We start from the raw sequence: 22,538 nt of genomic DNA, 5'->3' as shown, positions 1-22,538 counted from the left end.
ACTGAGCATCGGCATCAATACACTGTAACCACCGAGCATAGGCATCAATACACTGTAACCACCGAGCATAAATACACTGTAACCACCGAGCGTCTGTATCAATACACTGTAACCACCGAGCATTGGCATCAATACACTGTAACCACCGAGCATCTGCATCAATTCACTGTAACCACCGAACATCTGCATCAATACACTGTAACCACCGAGCATCGGCATCAATACACCGTAACCACCGAGCATCGGCATCAATACACTGTAAACACCGAGCATAGGCATCAATACACCGTAACCACCGAGTATCAACATCAATACACTGTAACCACCAAGCCTCGTTATCAATACACCGTAACCACCGTGCATCGGCATCAATACACCGTAACCACCGAGCATCGGCATCATTACACTGTAACCACTGAGCATCGGCATCAATACACTGTAACCACCGAACATCGGCATCAATACACTGTAACCACCGAGCATCGGCATCAATACACTGCAACCACCGAGCATCGGCATCAATACACTGTAACCACCGAGCATCGGCATCAATACACTGTAACCACCGAGCATCAATACACTGTAACCACCGAGCATCGGCATCAATACACTGTAACCACCGGGCATAAAAACACTGTAACCACCGAACATCTGTATCAATACACTGTAACCACTGAGCCTCGGTATCAATACACTGTAACCACCGAGCATCGGCATCAATACACTGCAACAACCAAGCATCGGCATCAATACACTGTAACCACCGAGCATCGGCATCAATACACTGTAACCACCGAGCAACAATACTCTGTAACCACCGAGCATCGGCATCAATACACTGTAACCACCGAGCATCGGCATCAATGCACTGTAACCACCGAGCATCGGCATCAATACACTGTAACCACCGAGCATCGGCATCAATACACTGTAATCACCGAGCATCTGCATCAATACACTGTAACCACCGAGCATCGGCATCAATACACTGTAACCACAGAGCATCAATACACTGTAACCACCGAGCATCAATACACTGTAACCACCGAGCATCGCCATCAATACACTGTAACCACCGAGCATCGGCATCAATACACTGTAGCCACCGAGCCTCGGTATCAATACACTGTAACCACCGACCATCGGCATCAATACACTGTAACCACTGAGCATTGGCATCAATACACTGTAACCACCGAGCATCGGCATCAATACACTGTAACTACCGAGCATTGGCATCAATACACTGTAACCACCGACCATCGGCATCAATACACTGTAATCACCGAGCATTGGCATCAATACACTGTAATCACCGAGCATTGGCATCAATACACTGTAACCACCGAGCATCGGCATCAATACACTGTAACCACTGAGCCTCGGTATCAATACACTGTAACCACCGAGCATCGGCATCAATACACTGTAACCACTGAGCATTGGCATCAATACACTGTAATCACCGAGCATTGGCATCAATACACTGTAACCACCGAGCATCGGCATCAATACACTGTAACCACTGAGCATTGGCATCAATACACTGTAACCACCGAGCATCGGCATCAATACACTGTAACCACTGAGCATTGGCATCAATACACTGTAACCACCGACCATCGGCATCAATACACTGTAACCACCGAGCATCGGCATCAATACACTGTAACCACCGAGCATCAATACACAGTAACCACCGAGCATCGGCATCAATACACTGTAACCCCTGAGCATCAATACACTGTAACCACCGCGTATCGGCATCAATACACTGTAACCACCGAGCATCGGCATCAATACACTGTAACCACAGAACATCGGCATCAACACACTGTAAGCACCGAGCATCGGCATCAATACACTGTAACCACCGAGCATCGGCATCAATACACTGTAACCACCGAGAATTGGCATCAATACACTGTAACCACCAAGCATTGGCATCAATACACTGTAACCACCGAGCATCGGCATCAATACACTGTAACCACCAAACATCGGCATCAATACACTGTAACCACCGATCCTCAGTATCAATACACTGTAACCACCGAGCATTGGCATCAATACACTGTAATCACCGAACTTCGGCATCAATACACTGTAACCACCGTGCATAAATACACTGTAACCACCGAGCATCGGCATCAATACACTGTAACCACCGAGCCTCGGTATCAATACACTGTAACCACAGAGCATCTGCATCAATACACTGTAACCACCGAACATCGGCATCAACACACTATAATCACCGAGCATCGGCATCAATACACTGTAACCACCGAACATCGGCATCAATACACTGTAACAACCGAGCATCGGCATCAATACACTGCAACCACCGAGCATCGGCATCAATACACTGTAACCACCGAGCATCGGCATCAATACACTGTAACCACCGAGCATCAATACACTGTAACCACCGAGCATAGGCATTAATACACTGTAACCACCGAGCATAAATACACTGTAACCACCGAGCATCTGTATCAATACACTGTAACCACTGAGCCTCGGTATCAATACACTGTAACCACCGAGCATCGGCATCAATACACTGCAACCACCAAGCATCGGCATCAATACACTGTAACCACCGAGCAACGGCATCAATACACTGTAACCACCGAGCAACAATACTCTGTAATCACCGAGCATCGGCATCAATACACTGTAACCACCGAGCATCGGCATCAATACACTGTAACCACAGAGGATCGGCATCAATACACTGTAACCACCGAGCATCGGCATCAATACACTGTAACCACCGAGCATCGGCATCAATACACTGTAATCACCGAGCATCTGCATCAATACACTGTAACCACCGAGCATCGGCATCAATACACTGTAACCACAGAGCATCAATACACTGTAACCACAGAGCATCAATACACTGTAACCACCGAGCATCGCCATCAATACACTGTAACCACCGAGCATCGGCATCAATACACTGTAACCACCGAGCATCGGCATCAATACACTGTAACTACCGAGCATTGGCATCAATACACTGTAACTACCGAGCATTGGCATCAATACACTGTAACTACCGAGCATTGGCATAAATACACTGTAACCACTGAGCATCGGCATCAATACACTGTAGCCACCGAGCCTCGGTATCAATACACTGTAACCACTGAGCATCGGCATCAATACACTGTAACCACCGAGCATCGGCATCAATACACTGTAACCACCGAGCATCGGCATCAATACACTGTAACCACCGACCATCGGCATCAATACACTGTAACCACCGAGCATCAATACACAGTAACCACCGAGCATCGGCATCAATACACTGTAACCACTGAGCATCAATACACTGTAACCACCGCGTATCGGCATCAATACACTGTAACCACCGAGCATCGGCATCAATACACTGCAACCACAGAACATCAGCATCAACACACTGTAACCACCGAGCATCGGCATCAATACACTGTAACCAACGAGCATCGGCATCAATACATTGTAACCACCGAGAATTGGCATCAATACACTGTAACCACCGAGAATTGGCATCAATACACTGTAACCACCAAGCATCGGCATCAATACACTGTAACCACCGAGCATCTGCATCAATACACTGTAACCACCGAACATCAATACACTGTAACCACCGAGCGTCTGTATCAATGCACTGTAACCACTGAGCATCGGCATCAATACACTGTAACCACTGAGCATCGGCATCAATACACTGTAACCACCGAGCAAAGGCATCAATACACTGTAACCACCGAGCATAAATACACTGTAACCACCGAGCGTCTGTATCAATACACTGTAACCACCGAGCATCGGCATCAATACACTGTAACAACCGAGCATCTGCATCAATTCACTGTAACCACCGAACATCTGCATCAATACACTGTAACCACCGAGCATCGGCATCAATACACCGTAACCACCGAGCATCGACATCAATACACTGTAACCACCGAGCATCGGCATCAATACACCGTAACCACCGAGTATCAACATCAATACACTGTAACCACCAAGCCTCGTTATCAATACACAGTAACCACCGAGCATCGGCATCAATACACCGTAACCACCGAGCATCGGCATCAATACACTGTAACCACCGAGCATCGGCATCAATACACTGTAACCACCGAACATCGGCATCAATACACTGTAACCACCGAGCATCGGCATCAATACACTGCAACCACCGAGCATCGGCATCAATACACTGTAACCACCGAGCATCGGCATCAATACACTGTAACCACCGAGCATCAATACACTGTAACCACCGAGCATTGGCATCAATACACTGTAACCACCGAGCATAAATACACTGTAACCACCGAGCATCTGTATCAATACACTGTAACCACTGAGCCTCGGTATCAATACACTGTAACCACCGAGCATCGGCATCAATACACTGCAACCACCAAGCATCGGCATCAATACACTGTAACCACCGAGCATCGGCATCAATACACTGTAACCACCGAGCAACAATACTCTGTAACCACCGAGCATCGGCATCAATACACTGTAACCACCGAGCATCAGCACCAATACACTGTAACCACCGAGCATCGGCATCAATACACTGTAACCACCGAGCATCGGCATCAATACACTGTAATCACCGAGCATCTGCATCAATACACTGTAACCACAGAGCATCAATACACTGTAACCACCGAGCATCAATACACTGTAACCACCGAGCATCGGCATCAATACACTGTAACCACAGAGCAACGGCATCAATACACTGTAACCACCGAGCATCGGCATCAATACACTGTAACTACCGAGCATTGGCATCAATACACTGTAACCACTGAGCATCGGCATCAATGCACTGTAGCCACGGAGCCTCGGTATCAATACACTGTGCCCACCGACCATCGGCATCAATACACTGTAACCACTGAGCATTGGCATCAATACACTGTAACCACCGAGCATCGGCATCAATACACTGTAACTACCGAGCATTGGCATCAATACACTGTAACCACCGACCATCGGCATCAATACACTGTAACCACCGAGCATTGGCATCAATACACTGTAACCACCGAGCATCAATACACAGTAACCACCGAGCATCGGCATCAATACACTGTAACCACTGAGCATCAATACACTGTAACCACCGCGTATCGGCATCAATACACTGTAACCACCGAGCATCGGCATCAATACACTGTAACCACAGAACATCGGCATCAACACACTGTAACCACCGAGCATCGGCATCAATACACTGTAACCACCGAGCATCGGCATCAACACACTGTAACCACCGAGAATTGGCATTAATACACTGTAACCACTGAGCATTGGCATCAATACACTGTAACCACCGAGCATCGGCATCAATACACTGTAACCACCAAACATCGGCATCAATACACTGTAACCACCGAGCCTCAGTATCAATACACTGTAACCACCGAGCATTGGCATCAATACACTGTAACCACCGAACTTCGGCATCAATACACTGTAACCACCGAGCATAAATACACTGCAACCACCGAGCATAAATACACTGCAACCACCGAGCATCGGCATCAATACACTGTAACCACCGAGCCTCGGTATCAATACACTGTAACCACAGAGCATCTGCATCAATACACTGTAACCACCGAACATCGGCATCAACACACTATAACCACCGAGCATCGGCATCAATACACTGTAACCACTGAACATCGGCATCAATACACTGTAACCACCGAGCATCGGCATCAATACACTGCAACCACCGAGCATCGGCATCAATACACTGTAACCACTGAGCATCGGCATCAATACACTGTAACCACCGAGCATCAATACACTGTAACCACCAAGCATAGGCATTAATACACTGAAACCACCGAGCATAAATATACTGTAACCACCGAGCATCTGTATCAATACACTGTAACCACTGAGCCTCGGTATCAATACACTGTAACCACCGAGCATCGGCATCAATACACTGCAACCACCAAGCATCGGCATCAATACATTGTAACCACCGAGCATCGGCATCAATACACTGTAACCACCGAGCAACAATACTCTGTAACCACCGAGCATCGGCATCAATACACTGTAACCACCGAGCATCGGCATCAATACACTGTAACCACCGAGCATCGGCATCAATACACTGTAACCACCGAGCATCGGCATCAATACACTGTAACCACCGAGCATCGGCATCAATACACTGTAATCACCGAGCATCTGCATCAATACACTGTAACCACCGAGCATCGGCATCAATACACTGTAACCACAGAGCATCAATACACTGTAACCACAGAGCATCAATACACTGTAACCACCGAGCATCGCCATCAATACACTGTAACCACCGAGCATCGGCATCAATACACTGTAACCACCGAGCATCGGCATCAATACACTGTAACTACCGAGCATTGGCATCAATACACTGTAACCACTGAGCATCGGCATCAATACACTGTAGCCACCGAGCCTCGGTATCAATACACTGTAACCACCGACCATCGGCATCAATACACTGTAACCACTGAGCATCGGCATCAATACACTGTAACCACCGAGCATCGGCATCAATACACTGTAACTACCGAGCATCGGCATCAATACACTGTAACCACCGACCATCGGCATCAATACACTGTAACCACCGAGCATCAATACACAGTACCCACCGAACATCGGCATCAGTACACTGTAACCACTGAGCATCAATACACTGTAACCACCGCGTATCGGCATCAATACACTGTAACCACCGAGCATCGGCATCAATACACTGTAACCACAGAACATCGGCATCAACACACTGTAACCACCGAGCATCGGCATCAATACACTGTAACCACCGAGCATCGGCATCAATACACTGTAAACACCGAGAATTGGCATCAATACACTGTAACCACTGAGCATTGGCATCAATACACTGTAACCACCGAGCATCGGCATCAATACACTGTAACCACCGAGCCTCAGTATCAATACACTGTAACCACCGAGCATTGGCATCAATACACTGTAACCACCGAACATCGGCATCAATACACTGTAACCACCGAGCATAAATACACTGTAACCACCGAGCATCGGCATCAATACACTGTAACCACCGAGCCTCGGTATCAATACACTGTAACCACCGAGCATCTGCATCAATACACTGTAACCACCGAACATCGGCATCAACACACTATAACCAAAGAGCATCGGCATCAATACACTGTAACCACCGAGCATCGGCATCAAAACACTGCAACCACCGAGCATCGGCATCAAAACACTGCAACCACCGAGCATCGGCATCAATACACTGTAACCACCGAGCATCAGTACACTGTAACCACCGAGCATCGGCATCAATACACTGTAACCACCGAGCATCAATACACTGTAACCACCGAGCATCTGCATCAATACACTGTAACCACCGAGCATCAATACACTGTAACCACTGAGCATCTGCATCAATACACTGTAACCACCGAGCATCGGCATCAATACACTGTAACCACCGAGAATTGGCATCAATACACTGTAACCACCGAGTATCTGCATCAATACACTGTAACCACCGAGCATCGGCATCAATACACTGTAACCACCGAGAATTGGCATCAATACACTGTAAACACCGAGCATCGGCATCAATACACTGTAACCACCGAGCATCTGCATCAATACACTGTAACCACCGAACATCAATACACTGTAACCACCGAGCATCAGTACACTGTAACCACCGAGCATCGGCATCAATACACTGTAACCACCGAGCATCAATACACTGTAACCACCGAGCATCTGCATCAATACACTGTAACCACCGAGCATCAATACACTGTAACCACCGAGCATCTGCATCAATATACTGTAACCACCGAGCATCGGCATCAATACACTGTAACCACCGAGAATTGGCATCAATACACTGTAACCACAGAGCATCTGCATCAATACACTGTAGCCACCGATCATAGGCATCAATACACTGTAACCACCGAGAATTGGTATCAATACACTGTAACCACCGAGCATCGGCATCAATACACTGTAACCACCGAGCATCTGCATCAATACACTGTAACCACCGAACATCAATACACTGTAACCACCGAGCGTCAGTATCAATACACTGTAACCACCGAGCATCGGCATCAATACACTGTAACCACCGAGCATCAATTCACTGTAACCACCGAGCATCTGCATCAATACACTGTAACCACCAAGCATCAATACACTGTAACCACCGAGCATCTGCATCAATATACTGTAACCACCGAGCATCGGCATCAATACACTGTAACCACCGAGAATTGGCATCAATACACTGTAACCACCGAGCATCTGCATCAATACACTGTAACCACCGAGCGTCTGAATCAATGCACTGTAACCACTGAGCATCGGCATCAATACACTGTAACCACTGAGCATCGGCATCAATACACTGTAACCACTGAGCATGGGCATCAATACACTGTAACCACCGAGTATAAATACACTGTAACCACCGAGCGTCTGTATCAATACACTGTAACCACCGAGCATCGGCATCAATACACTGTAACCACCGAGCATCTGCATCAATACACTGTAACCACCGAACATCTGCATCAATACACCGTAACCACCGAACATCGGCATCAATACACCGTAACCACCGAGCATCGGCATCAATACACCGTAACCACCGAGCATCGGCATCAATACACCGTAACCACCAAGTATCAACATCAATACACTGTAACCACCAAGCCTCGTTATCAATACACCGTAAACGCCGAGCATCGGCATCAATACACCGTAACCACCGAGCATCGGCATCAATACACTGTAACCACCGAGCATCGGCATCAATGCACTGTAACCACCGAGCATCTGCATCAATACACAGTAACCACCGAGCATCTGCATCAATACACTGTAACCACTGAGCATCGGCATCAATACACTGTAACCACCGAGCATCGGCATCAATACACTGTAACCACCGAGCATCGGCATCAAAACACTGCAACCACCGAGCATCGGCATCAAAACACTGCAACCACCGAGCATCGGCATCAATACACTGTAACCACCGAGCATCAGTACACTGTAACCACCGAGCATCGGCATCAATACACTGTAACCACCGAGCATCAATACACTGTAACCACCGAGCATCTGCATCAATACACTGTAACCACCGAGCATCAATACACTGTAACCACTGAGCATCTGCATCAATACACTGTAACCACCGAGCATCGGCATCAATACACTGTAACCACCGAGAATTGGCATCAATACACTGTAACCACCGAGTATCTGCATCAATACACTGTAACCACCGAGCATCGGCATCAATACACTGTAACCACCGAGAATTGGCATCAATACACTGTAAACACCGAGCATCGGCATCAATACACTGTAACCACCGAGCATCTGCATCAATACACTGTAACCACCGAACATCAATACACTGTAACCACCGAGCATCAGTACACTGTAACCACCGAGCATCGGCATCAATATACTGTAACCACCGAGCATCAATACACTGTAACCACCGAGCATCTGCATCAATACACTGTAACCACCGAGCATCAATACACTGTAACCACGGAGCATCTGCATCAATATACTGTAACCACCGAGCATCGGCATCAATACACTGTAACCACCGAGAATTGGCATCAATACACTGTAACCACAGAGCATCTGCATCAATACACTGTAGCCACCGATCATAGGCATCAATACACTGTAACCACCGAGAATTGGTATCAATACACTGTAACCACCGAGCATCGGCATCAATACACTGTAACCACCGAGCATCTGCATCAATACACTGTAACCACCGAACATCAATACACTGTAACCACCGAGCGTCAGTATCAATACACTGTAACCACCGAGCATCGGCATCAATACACTGTAACCACCGAGCATCAATACACTGTAACCACCGAGCATCTGCATCAATACACTGTAACCACCAAGCATCAATACACTGTAACCACCGAGCATCTGCATCAATATACTGTAACCACCGAGCATCGGCATCAATACACTGTAACCACCGAGAATTGGCATCAATACACTGTAACCACCGAGCATCTGCATCAATACACTGTAACCACCGAGCGTCTGAATCAATGCACTGTAACCACTGAGCATCGGCATCAATACACTGTAACCACTGAGCATCGGCATCAATACACTGTAACCACTGAGCATGGGCATCAATACACTGTAACCACCGAGTATAAATACACTGTAACCACCGAGCGTCTGTATCAATACACTGTAACCACCGAGCATCTGCATCAATACACTGTAACCACCGAACATCTGCATCAATACACCGTAACCACCGAACATCGGCATCAATACACCGTAACCACCGAGCATCGGCATCAATACACCGTAACCACCGAGCATCGGCATCAATACACCGTTAACCACCAAGTATCAACATCAATACACTGTAACCACCAAGCCTCGTTATCAATACACCGTAAACGCCGAGCATCGGCATCAATACACCGTAACCACCGAGCATCGGCATCAATACACTGTAACCACCGAGCATCGGCATCAATGCACTGTAACCACCGAGCATCTGCATCAATACACTGTAACCACCGAGCATCTGCATCAATACACTGTAACCACCGAGCATCTGTATCAATACACTGCAACCACCGAGCATCGGCATCAATACACTGTAACCACCGAGCATCGGCATCAATACACTGTAACCACAGAGCATCTGCATCAATTCACTGTAACCACCGAGCATCTGTATCAATACACTGTAACCACCGAGCATCTGCATCAATACACTGTAACCACCGAGCATCTGTATCAATACACTGCAACCACCGAGCATCGGCATCAATACACTGTAACCACCGAGCATCTGCATGAATACACTGTAACCACCGAGCATCGGCATCAATACACTGTAACCACAGAGCATCAATACACTGTAACCACCGAGCATCAATACACTGTAACCACCGAGCATCGGCATCAATACACTGTGACCACCGAGCATCGGCATCAATACACTGTGACCACCGAGCATCGGCATCAATACACTGTAACCACCGAGCATCTGCATCAATACACTGTAACCACCGAGCATCGGCATCAATACACTGTAACCACCGAGCATCAATACACTGTAACCACCGAGCATCGGTATCAATACACTGTAACAAACCGAGCATCGGCATCAATACACTGTAACCACCGAGCATTGGCATCAATACACTGTAACCACCGAGCATCTGCATCAATACACTGTAACCACCGAGCATCGGCATCAATACACTGTAACCACCGAGCATCGGCATCAATACACTGTAACCACCGAGCATCGGCATCAATACACTGTAACCACCGAGCATCTGCATCAATTCACTGTAACCACCGAGCCTCTGCATCAATACACTGTAACCACCGAGCATCTGCATCAATACACTGTAACCACCGAGCATCTGCATCAATACACTGCAACCACCGAGCCTCGGCATCAATACACTGTAACCACCGAGCATCGGCATCAATACACTGTAACCACCGAGCATAAATACACTGTAACCACCGAGCATCTGTATCAATACACTGCAACCACTGAGCCTCGGTATCAATACACTGTAACCACCGAGCATCTGCATCAATACACTGCAACCACCAAGCATCGGCATCAATACACTGTAACCACCGAGCATCGGCATAAATACACTGTAACCACCGAGCATCGGCATCAATACACTGTAACCACCGAGCAACAATACACTGTAACCACCGAGCATCGGCATCAATACACTGTAACCACCGAGCATCGGCATCAATACACTGTAACCACCGAGCATCGGCATCAATACACTGTAACCACCGAGCATCGGCATCAATACACTGTAACCACCGAGCATGTGCATCAATACAATGTAACCACCGAGCATCGGCATCAATACACTGTAACCACAGAGCATCAATACACTGTAACCACCGAGCATCAATACACTGTAACCACCGAGCATCGCCATCAATACACTGTAACCACCGAGCATCGGCATCAATACACTGTAACCACCGAGCATCGGCATCAATACACAGTAACTACCGAGCATTGGCATCAATACACTGTAATCACTGAGCATCGGCATCAATACACTGTAGCCACCGAGCCTCGGTATCAATACACTGTAACCACCGACCATCGGCATCAATACACTGTAACCACTGAGCATCGGCATCAATACACTGTAACCACCGAGCATCGGCATCAATACATTGTAACTACCGAGCATTGGCATCAATACACTGTAACCACCGACCATCGGCATCAATACACTGTAACCACCGAGCATCGGCATCAATACACTGTAACCACCGAGCATCAATACACAGAAACCACCGAGCATCGGCATCAATACACTGTAACCACCGAGCATCGGCATCAATACACTGTAACCACCGAGCATCGGCATCAATACACTGTAACCACCGAGCATGTGCATCAATACAATGTAACCACCGAGCATCGGCATCAATACACTGTAACCACAGAGCATCAATACACTGTAACCACCGAGCATCAATACACTGTAACCACCGAGCATCGCCATCAATACACTGTAACCACCGAGCATCGGCATCAATACACTGTAACCACCGAGCATCGGCATCAATACACAGTAACTACCGAGCATTGGCATCAATACACTGTAATCACTGAGCATCGGCATCAATACACTGTAGCCACCGAGCCTCGGTATCAATACACTGTAACCACCGACCATCGGCATCAATACACTGTAACCACTGAGCATCGGCATCAATACACTGTAACCACCGAGCATCGGCATCAATACATTGTAACTACCGAGCATTGGCATCAATACACTGTAACCACCGACCATCGGCATCAATACACTGTAACCACCGAGCATCGGCATCAATACACTGTAACCACCGAGCATCAATACACAGAAACCACCGAGCATCGGCATCAATACACTGTAACCACTGAGCATCAATACACTGTAACCACCGATTATCGGCATCAATACACTGTAACCACCGAGCATCGGCATCAATACACTGTAACCACAGAACATCGGCATCAACACACTGTAACCACCGAGCACCGGCATCAATACACGGTAACCACCGAGCATTGACATCAATAACCTGTAACCACCGAGAATTGGCATCAATACACTGTAACCACCGAGCATCGGCATCAATACACTGTAACCACCAAACATCGGCATCAATACACTGTAACCACCGAGACTCAGTATCAATACACTGTAACCACCGAGCATTGGCATCAATACACTGTAACAACCGAACATCGGCATCAATACACTGTAACCACCGAGCATCTGCATGAATACACTGTAACCACCGAGCATCGGCATCAATACACTGTAACCACAGAGCATCAATACACTGTAACCACCTAGCATCAATACACTGTAACCACCGAGCATCGGCATCAATACACTGTGACCACCGAGCATCGGCATCAATACACTGTAACCACCGAGCATCGGCATCAATACACTGTAATCACCAAGCATCTGCATCAATACACTGTAACCACCGAGCATCGGCATCAATACACTGTAACCACCGAGCATCAATACACTGTAACCACCGAGCAACAATACACTGTAACCACTGAGCATCAATACACTGTAACCACCGAGCATCGGCATCAATACACTGTAACCACCGAGCATCGACATCAATACACTGTAACCACCGAGCATCGGCATGAATACACTGTAACCACCGAGCATCGGCATCAATACACTGTAACCACCGAGCATCTGCATCAATACACTGTAACCACCGAGCATCGGCATCAATACACTGTAACCACTGAGCATCGGCATCAATACACTGTAACCACCGAGCATCGGCATCAATACACTGTAACCACCGAGCATCGGCATCAATACACTGTAACCACCGAGCATCTGCATCAATACACTGTAACCACCGAGCATCGGCATCAATACACTGTAACCACCGAGCATCGGCATCAATACACTGTAACCACCGAGCATCTGCATGAATAAACTGTAACCACCGAGCATCGGCATCAATACACTGTAACCACAGAGCATCAATACACTGTAACCACCGAGCATCAATACACTGTAACCACCGAGCATCGGCATCAATACACTGTGACCACCGAGCATCGGCATCAATACACTGTAACCACCGAGCATCTGCATCAATACACTGTAACCACCGAGCATCGGCATTAATACACAGTAACCACCGAGCATCAATACACTGTAACCACCGAGCAAGAATACACTGTAACCACTGAGCATCAATACACTGTAACCACCGAGCATCGGCATCAATACACTGTAACCACCGAGCATCGGCATCAATACACTGTAACCACCGAGCATCGGCATCAATACACTGTAACCACCGAGCATCGGCATCAATACACTGTAACCACCGAGCATCTGCATCAATACACTGTAACCACCGAGCATCGGCATCAATACACTGTAACCACTGAGCATCGGCATCAATACACTGTAACCACCGAGCATCGGCATCAATACACTGTAACCACCGAGCATCTGCATCAATTCACTGTAACCACCGAGCATCTGCATCAATACACTGTAACCACCGAGCATCTGCATCAATACACTGTAACCACCGAGCATCTGTCTGGGAGGCGGAACCTCTGAGCTACTATACAAGGGGGCGGTCCTTGTAAGGGAGCGGGTGGCGACCAGGCAGGCAATCACAGCAGGTGACCGGGACAGTCTCTGGGTGTACGGGCAGGAGGTCACGGCAAGTGACCGGGACAGTCTCTGGATGAACGGGCTGGAGGTCACGGCAAGTGACCGGGGCAGTCTCTGGGTGAACGGGCTGGAGGTCACGGCAAGTGACCGGGGCAGTCTCTGGGTGAACGGGCTGGAGGTCACGGCAAGTGACCGGGGCAGTCTCTAGGTAAAGGGTAGGTACGACCTGTGATGGCTGAACCTCCAGGTAGGCTAGCAAGGCAGATGGAGGATGTGTGCTCCCAGGTGAGCAAGCGAGAGTCTCTGGAATAGCAGGTGGTCACAGCACGTGACGGCGAAGCCTCCAGGTAGGCAAGCAGGCAGGTAGCGGAGAAGCGCTCCCAGGTGAGCGGGCAAGAGTCTCTGGAATAGCTGGTGGTCACAGCACGTGACGGCGGAGCCTCCGGGCAGGCAAGCAGGCAGGTAGCGGAGAAGCGCTCCCAGGTGAGCGGGCAAGAGTCTCTGGAATAGCTGGTGGTCACAGCACGTGACGGCGGAGCCTCCGGGCAGGCAAGCAGGCAGGTAGCGGAAGAGCGCTCCCAGGTGAGCGGGCAAGCTGGTCCATAGACAGACTGACAGGAGTAGAAAGGCAGACCGTCGGACCTCAGGCTAGCAAGCAGGCAGGTAGCTGATGTGCGCTCCCAGGTGAGCGGGCAAGCTGGTCCTTAGACAGACTGACAGGAGTTGTAAGGCAGACCGTCGGACGTCAGGCTAGCAAGCAGGTAGCAGGAATAACAGGCAGGAAACAGACAGCAAACTGGCAGGACTCTGGCAGGAATCAGGCAGGTAACTGGCAGGTAACTGGCAACGGGACCTGAGGGCTGAAGCAGAGTAGAACAGTGCAACAACATTGCTCGGGCACCTCCATTTTGGAGGAGGTGCCTTATATATGGTGAAGTCCTCCGGCCATTGGCCGGGGACTCCTCAGGACGGCGCGCGCGGCCCCTTTAAGAGGAAGGGAGAGCGCGCGCGCGCGCCCTAAGCACAGTGGCCGGGAAGGAGCGCGCGCTGCCAGCAGAGCGGGAGGAGGACGCCGGGCACGGAGCAGGGAGGTGAGGGGAACAGCGTCCCTGCTTAGCAGAGGGCAGGGACGCCGGCGCTACAGTACCCCCCCCTTTAGGCCCCCCCTTTTTAGGCCAGACAGAAATTTAGCAAGGATAAGAGGGGCATGGATGTTCTCCCGGGGCTCCCACGTTCTCTCCTCAGGACCAAACCCCTTCCAATCTACTAGAAAAAAGGTCTTTCCTCTTACCCTTTTGGTGGCAAGAATGTTCTCTACCTCAAACTCGTCCTCAGCAGAAACCAGAGCAGGAGGCGTACCTGTAGACTTGGAAAAAGAGTTAAGTACCACAGGTTTGAGGAGAGATACATGGAAGGAGTTAGGGATCCGTAAGTTGGCCGGGAGTTTCAATTTATAGGCCACCGGGTTGATCTGACTGATGACCTCCAGGGGGCCGATGAACCGAGGCCCTAACTTGTAAGAAGGTATCTTGAGTCGGACATATTTAGATGAGAGCCAGACTTTATCTCCGGGACGAAATTGTGGAGGATCCAGGCGTTTTTTGTCAGCGTGTCTTTTCATCCGTTCGGACGACTGAAGGAGTGGGGATCGGGTATTCTCCCAAATGGAGGAAAATTTGCCAACGAGAGATTCCGCAGCCGGGTTGTCCACAGAGGTGGAGACAGGAAAAGGAATCCGAGGATGCTGACCGAAGACTACAAAAAACGGGGATTTGGAGGAGGATTCGCTCTCGTGATTGTTATAAGAGAACTCGGCCCATGGTAGGAGATCCACCCAGTCTGAATGATGGGCATTAACGAAGTGCCGGAGGTAACTGGTCAGGTTCTGATTGATCCGCTCCACTTGACCATTGGACTGTGGGTGGTAAGCGGAAGAGAAGTCCAGGGTGACGTCTAGCAGTTTACAAGTGGCTCTCCAGAAGCGTGAGGTGAACTGTACCCCACGATCCGACACGATGTGGAGGGGCAGGCTATGAAGACGGAAGATGTGACGAATAAAGTCTTTAGCTAGCTCGGGTGCAGACGGGAGGCCTGGCAGGGGAACGAAATGAGCCATCTTGGAGAAGCGGTCAGCGACCACCCAAATGACCGTACAACCGGCAGAGACTGGGAGGTCTGTTATAAAGTCCATTGCTATATGCTGCCAGGGGGCAGCAGGTACTGGGAGCGGAAGGAGGCGACCGGCTGGCAGATGTCTCGGAACCTTGTTGCGGGCGCAGGACACACAGGCAGAAACAAAGTCTATTACGTCCTTGTGCAGGGTAGGCCACCAGTAGTGCCGGGTAATAAGCTGGAGGGTCTTTTTCTGACCGGCATGGCCAGCCAGTTTAGACGAGTGACCCCAGTGAAGGATCTTCTCCCGATCAGGTACTGATACGAACGTCTTTCCGGGAGGGAGACGATTTAGACTCACAGGAGCCACCTGCATTACTCTGGCGGGATCGATGATGTGTTTCGGATCTTCCTCGAGATCAGACACCAGAAAGGATCGAGACAAGGCGTCCGCCTTGACGTTTTTGTCAGCCGGGCGAAAATGAAGAACAAAATCAAAGCGAGCAAAAAACAAGGACCACCGGGCTTGGCGCAGGTTAAGTCTCTGGGCATGCTGGAGATAAGCCAAGTTCTTGTGGTCAGTGTAAATTATTACCGGGTGAAGAGCCCCCTCGAGCAGGTAACGCCACTCCTCCAATGCCAGTTTGATGGCCAATAACTCTCGGTCTCCTATGGAATAATTGCGCTCTGAGGAGGAGAAGAGTTTAGAGAAGAAGCCGCAAGTTACCATCCTCCCGGAAGATGATTTTTGACTAAGTACCGCTCCGGCTCCAGAGGAGGAGGCGTCAACTTCCAGGAAGAACTGCTTGTTGCCGTCCGGGTGATGCAGCACCGGGGCGGAAGAGAAGGCCTGTTTTAAGGAAAGAAAGTCCTCCTCTGCTTCGGGCGGCCACTCTTTGGGATTAGTACCCTTACGGGTGAGCGCGGAAATTGGGGCAGTCCGGGAAGAGAAGTGTGGTATGAAGAGGCGGTAGTAGTTGGCGAAGCCCAGGAACCGCTGAATGGCCTTCAACCCCTCCGGTCGAGGCCATTTCTCAATGGCAGACAGTTTCTCTGGATCCATTCATAGGCCGGTCTGAGAAATAATGTAGCCCAAAAACGGAAGCGAGGTCTGCTCAAAGAGGCACTTCTCGTATTTAGCGAAGAGGTGATTCTGCCTGAGCCTGAGCAGGACCTGACGAACGTCCCTCCGGTGAGTCTGGAGATCCGGAGAGAAGACCAAGATGTCGTCCAGGTACACCACTACGCAGGAGTAGAGAAGGTCCCGGAAGATGTCATTGACCAACTCTTGAAAGACGGCAGGAGCGTTACAGAGACCAAAGGGCATTACCAGATATTCATAGTGGCCGTCCCGGGTGTTGAATGCCGTCTTCCATTCATCCCCCTGACGGATACGAACCAGGTTGTACGCCCCACGGAGGTCCAGTTTGGTGAAGATTCTAGCCCCTCTCAGACGATCAAATAACTCCGGAATGAGCGGAAGGGGGTACTTATTCTTCACCGTGATTTGGTTAAGGCCTCTATAGTCTATACAGGGACGGAGAGAGCCGTCCTTCTTTTTTACGAAGAAGAAGCCTGCTCCCGCCGGGGAGGTAGATTTCCGGATGAATCCCCTGGCCAGATTCTCCTCAATATATTCGGACATCGACCGGGTCTCAGCAGCGGATAATGGATAAATACGGCCACGGGGAGGAGTAGTACCGGGTAACAGGTCGATAGGGCAGTCGTATGGTCTATGAGGGGGTAGTGTCTCTGCTTCCTTTTTATTAAAGACATCAGCATAAGACCAATAAGGAATCGGAAGTCCAGGTAGATTAGCTGGGGTAGGAGAAGGACGGACGGGATGGACGGGAACAAGACAGGTCTTATGGCAGTCCTGTCCCCAGCGAAGGACTTCTCCGGTCTGCCAGTCAAGCACGGGTGCATGTCTCTGGAGCCAAGGTAGACCTAGCAAGAGGGCGTGAGAGAGTCCAGGCAGAACATGAAAGGAGATACTCTCAGAATGCAGCATTCCCACCTGTAGAGTAATGGATTCGGTGATGAGTTGGATGGGGCGTGGTAAGAGACCCCCATCCACGGCAGCAACAGACAAGGGTACAGCCAGAGGTTTGGTGGGGATGCGGTATTTCTCTACCAGGGACTGTGAAATAAGATTCCCGGCTGCTCCAGAGTCAAGTTGGGCTAGTTCGAAATAACGGTTCTCCCCGCAGACGATTGAAACTGACAGCAGCAGAGATGGAGAGGATTTATTCTTGTCTAGGTCGACCTCTCTGAGCGAACCTAGACACAGGCGTTTCCCGACCTCTCTGGGCAGGCACGGATCCGGTGCTCCTTACTGCCACAGTAGAAGCAGCTCCCCTCGGCACGGCGTAAGTCCTGACGGGTTTTGACCATCTTGGTCTGGTCGACCTGCATAGACTCAGGAGAGTGTACCTGGGGAGAGACGGAGGGAGTGACGGGTTTCTGAAAGGTAGGAGCTAGACGTGGAAACCTCCTCTCACGGGTGACCTCTTTGGCACGCTCCTGGAACCGTAGGTCAATCCGGGTGGCAAGAGTTATTAGGTCATCGAGAGTGGTAGGAATGTCCCGACCGGCAAGTTCATCTTTAATACGGCCGGACAGACCCTTCCAGAAGACGGATACCAGAGCGTCGTTATCCCAGGCCAGCTCCGAGGCAAGGGTACGGAACCGTATGGCATATTGGCCCACGGTGAGACTTCCCTGACGGAGGCGTAGCAGAGATGATGCGGATGAGGTCTTCCGTCCGGGTTCGTCGAAGACTTTCCGGAAAGCCGTGAGGAAGGCAGGCAAGTCGGACACCAGGGGGTCTCCTCTCTCCCATAGAGGATTTAGCCAGGCCAGGGCCTCCCCGGTGAGATGGGACATGATGAAGGCAATTTTGGCCCGGTCGGAGTTAAACTGGTGGGACAATAGTTCAAAGTGCAGGGTGCACTGATTTATGAAGCCCCGAGCCTGGGCGGAGTCGCCTCCGAAGCGAGGAGGTGCAGAAAGCCGGGGTCCGGGGTAGGATACCATGGTATTGGTGGGCAGCGGAGCTGCCGGGTTGCGAGTCATGGCACTGGCGGTGGTTGCTGGTGGAGCAGTCAGAGTATCCAGGCGAGAATTGACATTCCGCAGGTGACCCAGGATGGACTCCTGTTGGGACCTCTGACGGGACAGTTCATGACAGAGGTCCGAGAGCGAGGGAGCTTGGGTGCCACCGGGTTCCATGGCCCGAGCAAACTGTAACGGGTCTGGGAGGCGGAACCTCTGAGCTACTATACAAGGGGGCGGTCCTTGTAAGGGAGCGGGTGGCGACCAGGCAGGCAATCACAGCAGGTGACCGGGACAGTCTCTGGGTGTACGGGCAGGAGGTCACGGCAAGTGACCGGGACAGTCTCTGGATGAACGGGCTGGAGGTCACGGCAAGTGACCGGGGCAGTCTCTGGGTGAACGGGCTGGAGGTCACGGCAAGTGACCGGGGCAGTCTCTGGGTGAACGGGCTGGAGGTCACGGCAAGTGACCGGGGCAGTCTCTAGGTAAAGGGTAGGTACGACCTGTGATGGCTGAACCTCCAGGTAGGCTAGCAAGGCAGATGGAGGATGTGTGCTCCCAGGTGAGCAAGCGAGAGTCTCTGGAATAGCAGGTGGTCACAGCACGTGACGGCGAAGCCTCCAGGTAGGCAAGCAGGCAGGTAGCGGAGAAGCGCTCCCAGGTGAGCGGGCAAGAGTCTCTGGAATAGCTGGTGGTCACAGCACGTGACGGCGGAGCCTCCGGGCAGGCAAGCAGGCAGGTAGCGGAGAAGCGCTCCCAGGTGAGCGGGCAAGAGTCTCTGGAATAGCTGGTGGTCACAGCACGTGACAGCGGAGCCTCCGGGCAGGCAAGCAGGCAGGTAGCGGAGGAGCGCTCCCAGGTGAGCGGGCAAGCTGGTCCATAGACAGACTGACAGGAGTAGAAAGGCAGACCATCGGACCTCAGGCTAGCAAGCAGGCAGGTAGCTGATGTGCGCTCCCAGGTGAGCAGGCAAGCTGGTCCTTAGACAGACTGACAGGAGTTGTAAGGCAGACCGTCGGACCTCAGGCTAGCAAGCAGGTAGCAGGAATAACAGGCAGGAAACAGACAGCAAACTGGCAGGACTCTGGCAGGAATCAGGCAGGTAACTGGCAGGTAACTGGCAACGGGACCTGAGGGCTGAAGCAGAGTAGAACAGTGCAACAACATTGCTCGGGCACCTCCATTTTGGAGGAGGTGCCTTATATATGGTGAAGTCCTCCGGCCATTGGCCGGGGACTCCTTAGGACGGCGCGCGCGGCCCCTTTAAGAGGAAGGGAGAGCGCGCGCGCGCGCCCTAAGCACAGTGGCCGGGAAGGAGCGCGCGCTGCCAGCAGAGCGGGAGGAGGACGCCGGGCACGGAGCAGGGAGGTGAGGGGAACAGCGTCCCTGCCTAGCAGAGGGCAGGGACGCCGGCGCTACAATGACACAGGTCCGAGAGCGAGGGAGCTTGGGTGCCACCGGGTTCCATGGCCCGAGCAAACTGTAACGGGTCTGGGAGGCGGAACCTCTGAGCTACTATACAAGGGGGCGGTCCTTGTAAGGGAGCGGGTGGCGACCAGGGAAGACGGGCAGGCAGTCACAGCAGGTGACCGGGACAGTCTCTGAGTGAACGGGCTGGAGGTCACGGCAAGTGACCGGGGCAGTCTCTGGATGAACGGGCAGGAGATCACGGCAAGTGACCGGGGCAGTCTCTGGATGAACGGGCAGGAGGTCACGGCAAGTGACCGGGACAGTCTCTGGATGAACGGGCAGGAGGTCACGGCAAGTGACCGGGGCAGTCTCTGGGTAAAGGGTTGGTACGACCTGTGGCGGCTGATGGTAGACGTGAGCTCCCAGGTGAGCAGGCGAGAGTCTCTGGATAAACGGGTGGTCAGAGCATGTGACGGCGGAGCCTCCAGGAAGACCAACAGACAGGCGGCAGATGAGCGCTCCCAGGTGAGCGGGCAGAAGTCACTGGACAGGCGGGTGGTCACAGCACGTGACGGCAGAGCCTCCAGGTAGGCTAGGAGACAGGCAGCAGATGAGCGCTCCCAGGTGAGCGGGCAGGAGTCACTGGACAGGCAGGTGGTCACTGCACGTGACGGCGGAGCCTCCAGGTAGGCTAGCAGGCAGGTAGCAGATGTGCGCTCCCAGGTGAGCGGGCAAGCTGGTCCATAGACAGACTGTCAGGAGTTGGAAGGCAGACCGTCGGACCTCAGGCAAGCAGGCAGGTAGCTGATGTGCGCTCCCAGGTGAGCGGGCAAGCTGGTCCTTAGACAGACTGACAGGAGTTGTAAGGCAGACCGTCGGACCTCAGGCTAGCAGGCAGGTAGCAGAATATCAGGCAGGAATAAGACAGCAAGCTGGCAGGAATCTGGCAGGTATCTGGCAGGTAACTGGCAACGGGACCTGAGGGCTGAAGCAGAGTAGTGAACAGTGCAACAACATTGCTCAGGCACCTCCATTTTGGAGGAGGTGCCTTATATATGGTGAAGTTGTGGCACCCCAGGGGTCTGGTTTCCACAGTAACAGCAGTGTTATGTCTGAGAGCAGGTGGGAGGTCTC

The 22,538-nt window shown here is 50.9% G+C and overlaps 1 protein-coding gene across 1 annotated transcript in view; it reads right to left on the bottom strand.

The window, feature by feature from the left end:
* The window catches only part of DNASE2B (deoxyribonuclease 2 beta), a 326,043-nt gene extending 309,972 nt beyond the window's left edge, over window positions 1–16,071 (bottom strand). The window contains exon 1 of the mRNA XM_073643997.1: window positions 16,061–16,071. The gene's annotated coding sequence lies outside the window, so the exon portion shown is untranslated. The remainder of the gene's footprint in view (window positions 1–16,060) is intronic.
* Between the last annotated feature and the right edge of the window lie 6,467 nt (window positions 16,072–22,538).

Source organism: Phyllobates terribilis, unplaced genomic scaffold, assembly GCF_046119375.1.
Source record: "Phyllobates terribilis strain yellow unplaced genomic scaffold, ASM4611937v1 Scaffold_8__6_contigs__length_399053987, whole genome shotgun sequence".
Lineage (NCBI taxonomy): Eukaryota > Metazoa > Chordata > Amphibia > Anura > Dendrobatidae > Phyllobates > Phyllobates terribilis.
This window is presented reverse-complemented; position numbering and strand designations above follow the sequence as displayed.